The sequence below is a fragment of the Lemur catta genome, chromosome 2, assembly GCF_020740605.2.
Source record: "Lemur catta isolate mLemCat1 chromosome 2, mLemCat1.pri, whole genome shotgun sequence".
NCBI classification, from domain to species: Eukaryota; Metazoa; Chordata; class Mammalia; order Primates; family Lemuridae; genus Lemur; species Lemur catta.
The window spans coordinates 42,837,529-42,852,201 of record NC_059129.1 but is presented as its reverse complement, the minus strand read 5'-3'; positions in this window follow the sequence as shown (position 1 = coordinate 42,852,201).

Sequence of the window (14,673 nt, the reverse complement as noted above, 5' to 3'; positions counted from 1 at the left end):
TTTTTCAAGAGTCAAAGCATTTTCAGTTCCTGAAATAACCAATGATACTGGAATAAAAAATTAAATGATTATTAATATTTATCATGGTCTAGGAATGAGCTAAGTATTAATATGGGAGGTTATGTAATTCAACCCCTTAATTTTGGTAATTAAGAAATAGAAATTACTCAAAAGACTACATGACTGGACCAAGATGTAGATTGGGTGCCAGAATTCTGACCTCATGACCACGAACACAATGCTCTTTCCATTTTACCATATAACTATATTCACTAACTGAACTCCAAAGAACTCTGATCAAGTAAAATATTGCTTTGTATGGGAGGGATATTGGAAAAGGAAATATTAAATTGAGGTGTGTGGAATTCATAGGATGAAATTTCTCTCAACTTTTATTTCAGATACTCCGCTGATCTCAGATAATATTTTTAATTCCTGGAGTTTGGATTTAGGCAGAACTGGGTTTGAATGCTAACAATTATCTCTTAAATCACTACAGTCTCTTAAAATCACTCTTTAACATCACTAATTCTTAGTGATCTCTTAAAATTGCCAATTCTTAGCATCCTACTCATTTATCAATTAATTTGACAAATATTTATTGAGTGCTAGGACCTACTCTAGGTACTGAAGATTTAGGAGTTAACAAAAATGCAAGCCTGTTGTGATAATTAATGAAGATAATACACCTGGAAGTGCTGCTGTGCTAGAGCAAAATAATCGGTACATGATGACGTGACTTTCCCTCAAAGTGTCCTGTGACAGTCAGCAGGTGGGATCGTGGACTTCTTCACAGTTTCCATCTCGTCCACCACAGGTGCTCACGCATCACTAGCAGCGAGAGCCCAGCGTCATAGCCATTTCCTTCCCTTTTAAAACTGACCAGGGACTTCCCACAGAGGCATAAAACACATCAGGTAACCTTTCCTCCCCCCAGTACTAAATACTAAGATCCTCACTCTGCACTCTGCTTCACAACAGCAAAATGTAGTTTCTTGGCTCCCCACATGGCATATCTTATTTCTTCCCGTGAAACTAGGTTGACAGTCATTCCTCTCACCATGTATCATCATCCTGCCCCTTCTCCACCACCTCCCCAAGACCTGGAACTGGATTAGACCTTCTTAGCAGACATATCTGCTGGACACAGGTGATGCAGCCTCACTCTCTATCCCTATTGGTTGAGAAAAATGCCAAGAAAGGGATGGGGATTTCCAGGAAAGCTTTTCTTTCTTAGCATGCCTTGCTGCAAAAGCTGGAGTGCCTTCCCAAAAAGGAACTGAGACTGATGAGGCAGATTCTGGGCTTGAGGGCTAAGCCTGTAGGTGCTGCCTCTGAAAAGGGAGAAGATGCCTTCCTTCTAAAAGGACTCATCTTTCCCTCTTCATCAAATGATATTTCCTAGCACAATTACAAGAATAGTGGTGCTCAGAAAATCCAAACCCTCCATTCTAACTGTCACTTTCCAGCCTTGTAACTACACTGGGATTATCAAGATGATTTCGTGGTTGATTTTCCTGCCTGGCTGCAGCTATGCAATTCTTTGCCTTTGCTGGTGGCTGCACTCTGTCCATTCTCTCCCATGTCTAAAGGAAGACTCTTCGCTCCTTTCAGACAGGACTCCTCTCCCTGCCTGCATCTTTCATCCTCTGTTGCTCCTGCATATTGTTTCCTTATCTTTTCTTTGCCCCTTCTACTCCCTTAATTAACCTGAAATATACTCTCTTGCCCCTTTTAATGAGTGTTACTATCTCATACACATGGAGAACTCCAATCTTTAAGTTTTAAGATTCTTATAAGTTTATATTAATTAAACATTTTAACAAACTTGCTCATATTTTAAAATACACAAATTTGTGCTCTTGATGTATTTTATAAACAAATGCATTGCAACTCCTGTTGCAATGTGTTAGAGTAAGCTTATATTGGCCCTGAACTCCTAGGCAAAAAGATCTGCAGATCCCATTTATCCTAATAATGCCATACCTTGAAGAATGCTTTGCACAATTGTAGCACTAATGCACTTTTAATAAATTTATGCTCTCCCCAAGGAATGTTTTTTCTTTCTGAAGTCAGAATATAATTCCATATTCCTACTATCACTTCCAAAAAGTGGTATAAAATGTTATTTGCAGAGTTGTTATAAAGATTCAATGAGATAATTGAAAAATGGCTAATCAGAGCCTAGAACAATTGATTCCATTTCCCATCATTGTCTCTGCACTTTCTTTTGATAACCAGCAGGTGGGGAGATGACCCTCAATCAATCTCTCTCTCTCCTTTTCCTTTCAATCTTCTCTCCACTACAGATTTTAATTTTCTACTAGTGACAAGATCCTAGCATCACAGCAATTTCCTTTTCATTTAATCATGATCAGGGACTTTCCACCTACGCCCGAAAAGGAGCAAGTATCCTACTCTAGCATTCTATGCTCATCAAGCGTGCTTGATCATGTTTGAAAAGGGATAGTTCTTGGCAATTCACACAGCCATATCCTGTTTCTCCCTATAAATTCCAAGTATTAGATCTTCCCCTCACCCAATAACTAATAACCTGCCCCTACTCCATCTTCTCGTAGGATTTTGAAATCAGATTAATGCTAGGACTATTGCAGTAATATTATTTGCCAGAGACAAGTGATAATCCTTCACTCATTGGTTGAATAAAAAAGAAATTGATAAGTAATAGAGTTTTCATAAAGTGTCTTTATCCAGAAAATTGACCTGCTTCATCTTAAGGCACAGAGCCTAGGACCCAGGTTAGAGAAGCAACCTGGGTTTCAAGGACTGAGTCTTCAGATGTTATCTCTGAAAGAAGAAAGTTCTGAAAAGCTCCACATTTTCTTTCTCTACCCATTTGATGGTAGTAACTTGCACAAGTTTGGAAGGACACGAGGCACTTAGTAATGCCATTCCTCTACTCTCACTGTCACTTCCCTATCAGTGATGACCTTCCTGTTATCTCTGTGACACCTGGGTTACCAACAGTTGATTTTGCTGTTTTACATTTGCACATTTTAGTTCAACCCCTTCTTAAAGAAGTAATGCTCAGCTTCTAAGGCCTTTCATAAAACAGAGCCCCTCTGCCTATCTTCTCTTACCTCATATTGTTCTTTACTCTGGGCTTTCACTCCAGCCAATCCGGGCTTCTCCCTAAATTAACCCACCTCTTCCACCACCCACCCGTACTGCTCTTGCTCATGTGGGTCATGATCATTCCTTTCCTCTGCTGTTCCTCTGAATCATACCCTCCTCTTGTCTGCTTCAAGTCTCGCTTCTGCAAATGAACTACATTTTCAGGTTTTCTCTAAATACTCCAATGTATATGACCATACCCTTTTCTTTGCTATTCTTAAGTTTTGTTGCTTTTAAATTATACCCATTTGTATTTTTATTGTAGTTGATAAGCGTTTATATTTTACTTATATACTGTTTATTAATTCAACAACTATTAACAATTACCTGTTTTGAGCCAGACATTTTCTAGGAACTGAGGAGAGACTAGCATACAAAGAGTATAAAGCCTCCAAAGTGTGGAGTTTATGCTCTATGTGTGTTTCTTTCTTCCCCGGTGGATGTTGATCTTCACGAGATCTTCATCCTGGGTTCTCAGCCCCTAGCACGTTTGCAAACACAGGAGGTGTTCAGTAGCATTTGCTCTTTTAATATCATCGGTTCTACCCCATGCTTCTCTAGCCCGCCTACACTTAGCATGCTGGTGACAGCCTCACAGCACTTAGCATAACGCTTGGCATTTGTAGGCGATCAGTTAAGATTTGCTGTCTAATTGATATGGCATCAAGAAGAAATTAAGATTGACATTAAGGTACAGTTTCCTTTTCTGACACTGGAAGTGGTGATCAGGGAGGTGATCTCTGCCACGCCCCCTCCCTCCCTTCTTTGAATTTGCATATTTCAGTTCGTCACCTTCCTAAAGAAGGTAATAGGTGTTTGTCACTTTGTGAAGCCCTCTACTAACTTATCCTCCTGTGGGAAAAGGGGCTGAAAACTGCCTTAAAAAGAATGGAGGAGTTTAGTGGCCAAAAAGTTTGACAAGAACTGGAACCGTAAACCAGAAACACTGACCCAATCTAATCACCAATCAGAAATGTTCCTGGAGCCCTCCGAGTGTGCTTCCCTCTTTCCGCTCCTTCGACTTTGGTATAACCACAAAAATATTTATCAATGCCTGTGTCGCTGTTTCCCAGGTTTGCTTGCCCCTGTCCCTTGTGTGATGAAGGTGTCCGAGGGCGCGCTGCTCTGTCATTCTTATTCCGCTTTTCCCAACCACAGACGCTGGAGCGAGAGGCTCCTAGCATCAGCGTGACAGGCTCATTTTACGTCCTCATCAGACACTTTGTGGTACATCCCATGGCACCTCCTAGTCGTGCCCAACAATTTCTTACTGTCCGTATTTAAATATATTATATTTGTGACTGCCAATTAATCTTTTTTTTTTGAGACAAAGTCTCGCTCTGTTGCCCGGCCTAGAGTGCCATGGCATCAGCCTAGCTCACAGCAACCTCAAACTCCTGGGCTCAAGCAATCCTCCTGCCTCAGCCTCCTGAGTAGCTGGGACTACAGGCATGCGCCACCATGCCCGGCTAATTTTTTCTATATATATTTTTAGTTGTCCAGATCATTTCTTTCTAGTTTTTGGTAGAGACAGGGTCTCACTCTTGCTCAGGCTGGTCTCGAACTCCTGAGCTCAAATGATCCTCCCGTCTTGGCCTCCCAGAATGCTAGGATTACACGCGTGAGCCAACGTGCCCGGCAGAATCTTTTTCTTTATGATTTTGAATTTTGGATCCTGTTTTTAAAATCTTTTCCTACTTCAAGGTCATGAAGATATTTTCTAATATCATCTTCTAGAAGTTTTATTGTATTGTTTTTCACATATAGATATACAATTCTACTGGAATTAGTTTTGTGTATGATGTGAGACAGGTGTCAAATTTCATTTTTTCCCAGTGAGGATATCCAACTGATCCAGCAGCGTTTGCTCACAAGCCCATTCTTTCCTGGCCGAGAGAATTTCAACGGAGAAAATAATTAGATCACAAAAGACAAAATACTGCATGATTCAATTTATATGATATTAGCATGTTTAGAGATAATTATTAGATTTTTGAAGGTGTACTGAGATGCAAGCACATTAGTGCTATTAAAGTCTGATAGTGCATTACCGTGGCGGAAGGGAGAGCAGTGAGGACAGGAAGAGGCATGGTAGGGGTCTGGGTGCGGGTCAATGGATGTTGGCATTATCATAACCGATTAAGTTGTACATTTATGCTTTATGTGTTTTTCTACATGTGTGTTCTATCTCACCATACAGTGTTAAGAATGTAAATTATTTGGTTTCCTGACCAGACCTCAGTAATCAATACTTACTGCATACTACTAAGTGATCGGCATTTTTCAATGTGCTAGGGACAAAGCAGTTAACTGAAAATACATCCACTGTTGGTTATGATGAGAATTAAATGAAATAAAGTATCTGGAAGTGCATAATTCAGTGCCTGGTGAAAAATAATAATAATTCCTTATTTAATTTTCCCTTCCTTTTTGCATAAACCCATGGCAACCAGAGTTGGCATGATGGCTCTCTCTCATAATCCCCATCTCTTCTATAACAGGAATAGCAGGGTGATACCAGCATCACAGCTTTTCGTTTGTGCTTTTAGTGTTAGCCAGACATAGGCATAAAAAATCAGGCATCATGTCTCTATGCCTCTAAATGCTTAGCTCCTCTAATCCTCACTTCACAATTTGCTTTACTCTGCAAATATTCTTTCCTTGGTAACTATGTCCTAATTCATTCCACAAAAGGAAGTTTTCAGCCTTCCTTATCAACATCTAATTTAGTCATACTGTTCTCCACTGACTTTTCTCCAAGACTTTACATAAGACCTTCTGGTCAGATGTATCTGCTGGAGATAAGTGATGCTGCCTCACTCTTTATCCCCATTGGTTACAGAAAAAAAAAGTTACCTGAGAAGAGATGGGGATTTCCAGTAAATCTCTCTTTCTTTTTATTCTCCAAAATATCCACCCAGAAGGAAGGAACCAGCACCCAGACTGATAGGAGGATTGATCCCTTTGGGTTCTACCTCCAAAAAGAAAGAAAGTAATTCTTTCTAAAAGACCACCTGTTCCACTGTTATTTATCAAATACCAGCTTTTAATGTACATCTGGAAATCTAAGAGGAACACAGTATTCCTATTGCCACCACACTAATCTCAAAGTCCAAACCCTCATAACTAACCTTGGATTGATAAAGTTTTACTAGCTAATATTTTTTCCTGCTGCCATCCTCGTCTTTCTAAAAAATGTAACTTCTTTGCCAATTTTTCAATGTCTTTTCTAGCATAGTTCAGCTCTGCACATCCACTCTGCTGTCCCAGCATTAAGGAGGAATTTCACTCTAGTCAAACAGGACTCCTCTCCACCTCCGTCTCCTGGCCTCCCCAACCCCCACACATGATTTTCATTATAGTTCCCGTTCCCCTGCTAGTCTCTAAAGAACCTGACACAGAACCTCTTCTTCTCAGTTCTGAGTCTCACTTCCTCTGGGACTCGCATTTATACAAGTGCTTCCTCCTTGTAAATATAGGTTTCTACTTATTTTTAACCATTGTGTTTTGTCTTGAAAATTAATGGCATCAATTTGTATTTTTGTTGCTTTTTATAGATGTGTCTATTTAGATCTTGTCACATTATTTTATATTAATTTTCTATGTCTGTCTTTACTATGGACTCTAGTTTCCTTAAAAGCAGTAACTAGGCCGGGTGCGGTGGCTCACGCCTGTAATCCTAGCACTCTGGGAGGCCGAGGCAGGTGGATTGCTCGAGGTCAGGAGTTCGAGACTAGCCTGAGCAAGAGCGAGACTCCATCTCTACTAAAAATAGAAAGAAATTATCTGGCCAACTAAAAAATATATATAGAAAAGATTAGCTGGGCGTGGTGGCGCATGCCTGTAGTCCCAGCTATTCGGGAGGCTGAGGCAGTAGGATAGCTTAAGCCCAGGAGTTTGAGGTTGCTGTGAGCTAGGCTGATGCCACGGCACTCGCTCTAGACCGGGCAACACAGCAAGACTCTGTCTCAAAAAAAAAAAAAAAGCAGTAACTAATTAATATGTATCTTTGTATCCCCAGCATTAGAAGAATCTCTTGCACATAGGAAGCAATCAATAAACTTTTTGTGAGTTAATTATCCCCAACTAGATTGCATGTGTATGTGCCTGTGTGTGTGTGTGTGTGTGTGTGTATGTATATATATATGGTATATTCTTAGTTAAAATTTACTGAATGGTAAATGTGGTTTACATCATTGCAGCAAAACATATGAGAGCTAGCTGTCAAGGATATTTTTTTTATGAGGATTTAGATATGGAAATGTGTGAAAGAGGGACAATCCCTTCCATAGAATTCTTTTCCCCAAATTGCTGTTCACTGTTACCACCCTGTGTGGCTCCTACAACTTCTCTTATGTAGAAGCAGATCCCTATTTTTTCCTAGAAAATGGGAGGATGAACTAACTAGTGATCAAGAAGTTGACCAGCCCCAAATCATGTTCCAAATGATACCAAACAGTTCACATTTCACAAATCAATTATCGGTCACAGAAGATCTGGATGCTGGCCGTTTGGGTCTTTTGGAACTCCTTTATTTCTATCTCCCCCCTTATGGTGTATCCACACACAGTCTCATCAAAACTGCATCCTGATATTTCACAGAATTATCTGCTTCAGACCCTCTTGAGAATCATTTCCCGTCTGCCCACCCCCACTCCAAATGCTGGAGTCCAGCTAGTGAGAAGAGGCCGGCGTCAGCCCTGTGCTTATTCTGAGGCCCTACGCAAGAGCTTTCCTAGAATATTCTGTGGGGATCAGTAACCTCGCCCCTATATTTTCTCATGATTCTCACATTATTCTCTATTCAATGCTGCGGCTGAGATATTGCTTTGTTCTCTCATAGACGTTAGCAACCCTGGCCGGGAGCACCATCTCGGTTCATTCCCTGTGTACTACTGTCCTTCTGAGACTCACATGTGTTACGTCTCATGAACCATGCTCTTTGTCACAGATGTAATGCTTGGCTGTTCCCTCTGGTCCCCCGCCTTCTCCTCAACATTTTCACTTGCAGAATTGTTTCCTTCCCATTTTTCTTTTCTATGCCTACCTTCTTTCATCTGCCTTAATATCCACAAAAATATCCCCAGCTCTCTTGAGCTCTTTCATTTAAAACAAATACAATTTTAAAATTATTTATGGAATTGTGGGTTTATGTATATGAATTTATGTATATTTGTTTATTTCCTTGTGCATACTTGGGGATAAATATCAGGATAGCACTACTCCTTAATGCCACTTCTCTGTTTGGTAACAACATAGATGAACCCTCTACATTTTGGTGGGAGGCAGAGGCAGGGAGGGGAGTGTGGATTGGTCCACACATGTGCTCAGGGAACACCCAGTTTTTAGTCCCAGCCTCCATTTCTGCCTTTGGTACAGGTCTCATCTCAACTATATCTCTAGAATTATTTGAAGGTTTATCCCGATCTTCTCATAAATTTGAGAACCTCTTTCTGTCCTATGACTTTTAAAAATTAATTAATTTTTTTTACAAAATATAATTGTATGTAATTATGGGGTACAAAGGATGTTGTGATATATGTATATAGTGCAGAATGATTGAATCAAATTAATTCACATATCTATCACCTTACTTATCATTTATTCCTCTTGTCTATCTGCAACTTTGTACCATTTGACCAACATCTCTTCATACTCCCCACATCCCAGCCTCCGGCAACTACCATTCTACTCTCTGCTTTTATGAGTTCAATTGTTTCATATTCCTCATATAAGTGAGAACATGCAGTATTTGTCTTATTTCACTTAGAAATGATGGGCTTATTTCACTTAGCATAATGTCCTCCAGGTTCATTCATGCTGTTGCAAATGACAGAATTTCCTTCATTTTAAAGGCTGTATAGTATTCCACTGTGTATATAGATCACATTTTTAACCTGTTTATCCATTCTTGGATACTTAGGTTGATTCCATAACTTGGCTATTGTAAATAATGCTGCAGTGAACGTGGGTGTGCAGATATCTCTTCAACATACTGATTTCACTTCCTTTGGATATATACCCAGAAATGGGATCCCTAGACCATATGCTGGTAGTTCTACTTTTAACTTTCTGAGAAACCTTCATACAGTTTTCCATAATGATTGCACCAATCTACATTTCCACCAACAGTATGCAAGGGTTCTCTTTTTTCCACATCTTCACCAACACTTATCTTTCACCTTTTTGATGGCAGCCACTCTAACAGGTATGAGCTAATATCTCAAGTGGCTTTAATTTTCATTTTCCTAATCATTAGTGATATTGAGCACTTTTTCATATACCTATTGGCCATTTGTATGTCTTCTTTAGAGAAATGTCTATTCAGGTCCTTTGCCCATTTTTCATCAGGTTATTTTTTTTTTTTGCTATTGAGTTTTTTTAGTTCTTTATATATTTTGAAAATTAATCCTTTATTAGATGCATTATTTGCAAATATTTTCTCCCAATCTGTAGCTTGTCTCTTCATTCTGTTAATTGTTTCCTGTGTTGTGCAGAAGTTTTTAGTTTGATGTAATCCCATTTGTCTATTTTTTATTTTGTTGCCTGAGCTTTTGGGGCCAATCCCAAAAAATCATTGCCTAGACCAATGTTGTGTAGTTTATCTCTATGTTTTCTCCCAGTATCATTACAGTTTCAGGTCTTACATGTAACTCTTTAATCCATATTGAATTGATTTTTGAATATGTTATGAGATAAGGGCCCTATTTCATTATTCTGCATGTGGATTTCCAGTTTTCCCAACATCCTTAATTGAAGACGCTCTCCTTCTCCCACTGTGTGTTCTTGGAATCTTTGTTGAAAACCAATTGACTGTAAAGCTGTGAGCTCATTTTTGGGCTCTTTATTCTGTTTAATTGGTTGATGTGTCTACTTTTATGTCAGTACCATGCTGTTTTAATTACTATAGCTTTGTAATGTAGTTTGAAGTCAGGTAGTGTGATGCTTCCAGCTTTCTTCTTTTTGCTCAAGATTGCCTTGTCTATTTTGGGCTTTTTTGTGGTTCCATATGAATTTTAGGATTGTTTTTTTCTATTACTATGATGACTTTTATTGGCATTTTGATAGGGATATCAATGAGTCTGTAGTTTTCTTTGGGTAGTATGGACCTTACAACAATATTAATTCTTCTAATCCATTAACATGGAATATCTTTTCATTTATTTGTGTCTTCTTCATTTTCTCTCAACAAAGTTTTGTAGTTGTCAGTGTGAAAACAACTGAAAAAATCTGTTATTTTTCACCTCCTTGATTAAATTTATTCCTAAGCATTTAATTTTGCTTGTAGCTATTGTAAATGGGATTGTTTTCTTTATTTCTTTTTCATATAGTTCATTGTTAGTGTATAGAAACACTACCAATTTTTGTGTGTGAGTTTTGTAGCCTGCAACTTTACTATATTCATTTATTAGTTCAGACAGTTTTTGGGTGGATTCTTTAAGATTTTCTATATATAATATGCATTCTTCACAAGCACACATTGAACTTTCTCCAGGATAGATCATATGTTAGGCTACAAAACAAATAAGTCTGAACAAACTTTGAAGTGCACAATACTATTCATTCTGTTGACTATAGGCACTATGTTGTACAGCAGATCTCTAGAATTCCGAAACTCTATACCTTTTGAATGAAAACTCCCCATTTCCTCCAAACCACAGCCCCTGATAACCACTACTGTATTTTCTGATTCTATGAGTTTGACTATTTTACATACCTCATATGAGTGGAATCATGCAATATTTGTCCTTTTGTAACTGGATTATTTCATTTAGCGTTTAGAAGACTAAAAAGCTTTTGCAAAGCAAAGAAAACAACAGACAAAATGAAAAGGCAGCCTGAAGAAGGGGAGACAATATTTGCAAACCACATATTTGATAAAGGGTTAATTTCCAAAATACAAAAAGAACTCCTGCAAATCAATAGTAAAAAAAATATAACCTGATTAAAAAATGGCCAAAGGACTTGAACAGACATTTTTCCAAAGAAGGTATTTTAGACTAAATGTTTGTGTCTCCCCCATACCAAATTCATATGTTAATCCTAACCTCCAGTATGACGGTATTAGGAGGTTGGCCCCTTAGGGGATGATTAGGTCATGAGAGTACAGTTCTTATGCATGAGATTAGTGGTCTTATAAAGGAGACCCCAGAGAGCTACCCTGTCCATTCTACCATGTGAGGACACCGTAAGAATATTGTCACCTGTGAACCAGCAAGTAGACCCTTACCAAGAACCAAATCTGCGAACATCTTGATCTTGAACTTCCCAGCCTCCAGAACTGTGAGAAGTAAATGTTTATTGTTTACCTTACTGAGCCTATGATATTTTGTTATAGAATGCTGAACAGACTAAGACAGAAATCAGACAAATAGCCAACAGGTATATGAAAGGATGCTCAATATCCTTATCAGGGAATTGCAAATCAAAACTATAATGAGATATCACTCCTTACCTGTTGGGATGGTTATTATTTAAAAAAACAAAAGAGAACAAGTGTTGGTGTGGTTGTGGATAAATTGGGACCCTGATACACTGTTGGTGGGAATGTGAAATGGTACAGCAGCTATGGAAAACGGTATGGAAATTCCTCAAAAAATTAAAAATAGAACTACCATATGAGCCAGCAAGCCCACTTCTGGGTATACATCCAAAAGAATTGAAAGCAGGATCTCAAAGACGTATCTGCACTCTCATGTTCACTGCAGCACTATTCACAGTAGGCAAGGTATGGAGACAATTCAAGTGTCCATTAACAGATGAGTGGATAAAGAAAATGTTGTACATACATACACTGGAATACTATTCAGTCTTACAAAAGACAAGAATCCTGTTAATCGTGACAACAGATGAACTTGGGGGACATTATGCTAAGTGCAATGAGCCATACATATTTTTTGTCACAAACAATATCTCATATCTTTTTTACTATGTTCATTTTTTGGGGCTTTCTTTCTATTGAATTTCTCTCTTCTTTACCTAGAATAAGATTTAATTGATTTTACCTACTATGGTAAAAGACTATACAGTTTACTGTATTTAATTCTGTGCCTTTTTGTTTTTAAAAGCATAAATTATAACACTGAACTCAAGTTATTTGATTGAAGGAAAAACATTCTCCCATGTAGAAAAACAGATTAGAAGGATGTTGCTTGCTTTTGTTTTCCTCTTTCTCCACCACTTGTAGATATTTAAAAATGTTAATTAAGGTTCGTATACTATATCATTTAGGAATTTAGTTCACCTGCTAATAGTCTTAGACATATAGAACCTAATAATAATTATATTTTAAAATTACGTATTTTATTGAATGGCTTTGTTTTATATCACATTATAATTTTTAACAATATGCATGCAATATATTGCCTAAATTAATTTAATAAATTTGATACATTTCATTATGGAAGAAAATTATCACATTACTTCTAGGATTGAATAAATAGATCACCTTGTGAAATGTAGTCTCTGAATTACATTTTCATTTTGCATGCTAATCTTTCATCAAGAATTAGTAAAGGATATGGCTATTTTAAATGTTTCTATTATTTCTAGAAAATAGTTGTGCCATTCTTCAACATTTGTAAGTTATTCATTGAAACTATAGTACATACCCATGACATTTTAAATTGGAAGCATAAAAAGTAAATACTTCTTGAAGAACTAATATGCTTCTGTAAATGGAAAAACTCAAACTATGTAAAATAATATCAAGAGGTTTATTCTAACCCCACATGAGTGACTGCAGCCTGGAGAACATTGTCTCAGGAGAGACTATGAAAAAATGTGCCCCAGGTGGTCAGGTTACAGTTTGATTTTATACATTTTAGGGAGACAGGAATGCAGGCAAAAGCGTAAATCAGTACATGGAAGTTATACATTGGTCTGGCCTGAAAAGGTGGGGCCATCTTGAAGCAGGGACCTTACAGGTTATAGGCAGATTCAGAGATTCTTTGATTTGTAAAGCTTTGTCTAAAGGCCTGGAATCAGTATAAAGGAATGCTTCAAGATAAGGAAGTTTGTTAATCACAGAGCAAGCCACAATATAATGATCTGTTAAGCAAATTGATGGCCTGCAGGCACGACTTAACCTTTGCCTTGCATGGTCTTAGGTCCTGTTTGTAAGTTAGTATCTTATTGCTGCAAAGAGTCTGTTTTATCATTCTCATAATCTCTGTTTGAACATTAATGCTGGTTGGTTGTAGTGTCTAAACTCCAAAAGGGAGAGGATATAGGAGGCATGTCTGAACTCCCTTTTCATCATGGCCTGAAACTCAGTTTTAAGATTTTGCTGGGGTCAGTAGGAGGCTTAGGATTTTATTTTTGGTTTACACTTTCCTTGATGAGAGAAAGTTCATAATCCATTATACTTGCCTGTTTTATTTGCTTCCCACAGATGTCAGAGCTAAAGGTAATGCTCACCCAGTAATTCTATGATCTTTAGTTTTATTGTGTTTATGAGGTTCAATCATAAAATTAACACATGTTCACTTTAATGATTTAAGCAGGCCAGAAATGTATCATTTAGAACACAAATGCCCCATCCTGCAGTTTTGAGTGCGGCTAATAGCTGGAGATGATATCCTTCCAGATATTACACATAATGCCCTCATCAGCCCTCCCTCCAACCAGAAGCGTTTTTAAAAATAATTTGTCTTTAGCTTGCTTTTCTCAAAATAAAACAAAACTTATTTAATGTATGACACCTAGCAATATTTACACTGCTTTCTCATTTTACTCTATTTTCTTTTATTTTACAATATGTATAAGATTCATTTTCTATCATAATAGCCTTTCCTAACCATAGGATGTTTTTGAACTCTGTCCTCTTCTCTGTCCCCCATGTACCCGTGTAATTCCTCATTATGTAAAGGAACATAAAATCTCAGGACCCCCAGCCCCACAACTCTTTATGCAAAAGGGATGGTCAGCTCTGGAATCTGAGTCATGCAAAGCTGCTACTAACATTTGCATTATCCAGATCCCACAGAAAAGTAAAAGGCCTCAGGCATGCACGAAGGATGGCCGCCACAGATTACTCATAAGTAAATTCTTCACCTGCCTCCAATAAACGAGGGCATGCCAATTATAGCTTTAGGTCTACAGTCTAAGTTTAGCTCCTAAAACCGAAACCTGTTCGATTCCACACTGATAATGTTGATGCCAAGCTTATCTTCCCAGGTGCAGAACAGAGAGAAATGAGATCAATCATTCCTCCACCTACCCAGGGACGTCTGCATAATTGATTCTTCCTTTACTCCCTTTTTCTCTTCAAACATTCACCTTATCTTATGCAAAATGTAGATTTCCTGGGCACTACCTAGAGTCTCACAAGAATGTAACCATTTTCCTACCCTACATGATTTCACTCCTTTTAAGGAAGTATATAAATACTAAACCTCCTGAAAACTTTTTCAGAAAAAAACAGTCACAGATGTGTCTGTGGCTGGCATTTTTCCTGGACATGCCCTAAAGCTGGCTTAATATACCTCCATTGATTGAGATTCTTGCCTCAGTTATTCATTTTGGTTATCAATTACA